At 35.4% G+C, this 3,168-nt stretch overlaps 1 long non-coding RNA gene across 1 annotated transcript; it reads left to right on the top strand.

The window, feature by feature from the left end:
• The first annotated feature begins 480 nt into the window (after positions 1–480).
• LOC136247633 (uncharacterized) lies at positions 481–1,901 on the top strand. The gene is made up of 2 exons (XR_010697675.1): positions 481–1,364; positions 1,750–1,901. It is a non-coding gene; the product is annotated as an uncharacterized lncRNA (long non-coding RNA).
• Positions 1,902–3,168: the final 1,267 nt, after the last annotated feature.

The following is a 3,168-nucleotide window of genomic DNA, read 5'->3' as shown; positions in this document are numbered from 1 at the left end:
ATCAGTATTATACAAATGTGACAGTGTACGAGAATAGTGATCAGTATTATACAAATGTGACAGTGTACGGGAATAGTGATCAGTATTATACAAATGTGACAGTGTACGGGAATAGTGATCAGTATTATACAAATGTGACAGTGTACGGGAATAGTGATCAGTATTATACAAATGTGACAGTGTACGGGAATAGTGATCAGTATTATACAAAAGTGACAGTGTACGGGAATAGTGATCAGTATTATACAAACGTGACAGTGTACGGGAACAGTGATCAGTATTATACAAATGTGACAGTGTACGGGAATAGTGATCAGTAATATACAAATGTGACAGTGTAAGGGAATAGTGATCAGTATTATACAAATGTGACAGTGTATGGGAATAGTGATCAGTATTATACAAATGTGACAGTGTACGGGAATAGTGATCAGTATTATACAAATGTGACAGTGTACGGGATTTGTGTTATTATTATTATTATTATTGTTTACTGAGCAGTCAGCCCTGCTGGTGTGCTCAGGAATCACATAAACAAATACATTAGGTACAATAATATGATTGGAGTCTAGCTGTAAATAGATCAGTATCTGCAATTTCAATTGTGTCAGTTGGTAGTATGTTCCACTCGTTTATTGTTCTTGAGAAATAGCTGTTTTGGTATGCCATGGTGGATGAGGTAGGTAAAATATAGTGAAGATGGTGGTATTGTCTTGTTGGTCGTGTTTTTGGTAAGTAATAATGAGGAATTTGGAGTGATAACTGTTGGTAGTGTATCTTATGCAATATTTGTAACCTAGATAATTTCCGACGAATTTGTAATGTAGGCCATTTCAGCTGATCCAACATTAGAGAAACTGAACTGAATCTGCCATAGTCATTCAACACCCAGTGCGCTGCTCTTCATTGTACTTTCTCTAACTCTGAAATATCTCCAACGTGGTAGGGATCCCAGACAGCAGATGCATACTCTAGTTGTGGTCTCACCATTGTTAGGTAAGCTGATTCTTTAACTTGTTTTGAACATTTGTTTAGATTGCGTTTTAAGAAATTGAGTGTTCTAGATGCTTTATTGACAACATTTGATATGTGAGGTGACCAAGACAGTGATTTATGAATTAAGACTCCTAGGTACATATGTTGATCAGATATATCTAGTATGTGACTGTGAAGTGTGTAGTCGTAAGTGAGTGGTGATAAGGATCTCGTGCAACGTATAACTGTACATTTACTAATATTGAACTTAAGTTGCCAAGTATCGGCCCATTCTGACAGTTTATTTAAATCTTCTTGAAGTCTGTTGATGTCTTCTACACTATTGATAACTCTATAAAGCAAGCAATCATCAGCGAACAGGCGGAGTGGTGAGTTGATGTCTTTAGTTATGTCATTTATATACAATAAGAACATTAGAGGTCCAAGAACTGTGCCTTGTGGTACCCCAGATATCACCGACACTGGACTAGAGGATTCACTATTTAAAACAACACACTGAGTACGTTGGGTAAGCCAAGTTTGGATCCAGTTATAAGTACTGCCATTAATTCCATAATATCTTAGTTTGGTCATTAAGCGTTGGTGTGGTACTGTATTGAATGCTTTAGAAAAATCCAATAGGATGATATCTATTTGTTTCTGATGGTCTAGAGCGAAGGATATGTCTTCTGTAAGAGTAATTAGTTGAGTTATGCATGAATGATTAGATCTGAACCCATGTTGATTTTCAATTAATATGTTGTTTTCGTTTAGATGGTTGATGATGGAATGATATATAATGTGTTCCATAACCTTTGCACAAATGGAGGTCAAAGATATGGGGCGATAATTACTAACACTATTGTGGTTACCTTTCTTGAATACTGGACATATATTGGCTTTTAACCAATCAGATGGCAATGAGTTAGTTGACAGAGAATGATTGAAAATTATGTGTAATATTGGTGTTATTTCATCTGCACAATACTTCAAGATGTAAGGGGATATACGGTCTGGACCACTAGCTTTATTTGTATCAAGTGTTATAAGTAACTTGTGTATTCCAGATTGTGAGATAGATATATCAGTCATGTTGGGTACTTCAGTATTACTATCCATAGTAGGCATTGTTAACAAGTTTTCCTTTGTAAACACAGATTTAAAGTGATTATTCAAAGCATTTGCTTTGTCTTTTGCATGATGGATTGTTTGGTCACCTATAAGTAATGTCGGAATATCATGTTTATCTTGTTTTTTGGCTCTGATGTATTTCCAAAATTGTCGACGATTTCCACTGAAGGAGTTATTAAATAATCTGCTGTAATAGTTATTGTGTGCTGCTCTCACTTTCAAATTTATAGAATTCTTTAATTTACGATAAGCATCCCAATCAGATTGTAAAGCGGTTCTTTTAGCTTTGTTGTACAAACGTTTTCGAACTTTCATATCCTTTTTCATTTGTCTATTTATCCATGGCAGTCTATTACTTGATTTATTTACTTTGTGTGGAACATGATCAAGAACAGCCTTGTGAACTGTTTGCTTAAACTCTTGCCATAGCTGATCAACAGATCTAGACTGAGGGTTACTGAGCAGGAAAGCATTTCTAAAGGTTATGAGATCATCTTTTATTGATTGAATATCTCCTTTATGGTATAAAGCAACTTTGTGTTGGTTTCTACTTGATGTTGGTTTATTAATTATGTCAAAATCAAATATTATAGCATCATGATCAGAAATACCAGGTACAATGTCAAGATCAGAAATTCTTGGGTAAGAAGAAAATACTAAGTCCAATACACTATTCTGACGTGTTGGAAGCTGTACAAACTGCTCAAGACCAGCGTCATTAATTACATCTATGAACAAGTTATTCAGTCCACTTCCATAAGTTGGTACACTAACTTGGCCATAACCAGTACTCCAGGAAATACCTGGAAAATTAAAATCTCCTATTAGTAGGATGTTCGGTGGAGAGTTTGATCGGTTCAGTAAGTTGGTTATAGATAAACGGAGTTGTTCTATGGGATATGAATCAGTATTTGGTGGGCGATAGAATATACATACATGAATAGGACATCGGTTCAACAGTGTAATTTTGGCCCAAATTAGTTCAGCTTCTGTATCCAGCGATGGTTCTTCTACAACATTTAAACATTTCTTTATATGTGTGCGGGATTTGTGTCCGAGTTT

This window comes from Dysidea avara, chromosome 2 (genome assembly GCF_963678975.1).
Source record: "Dysidea avara chromosome 2, odDysAvar1.4, whole genome shotgun sequence".
Lineage (NCBI taxonomy): Eukaryota > Metazoa > Porifera > Demospongiae > Dictyoceratida > Dysideidae > Dysidea > Dysidea avara.
This window is presented reverse-complemented; position numbering and strand designations above follow the sequence as displayed.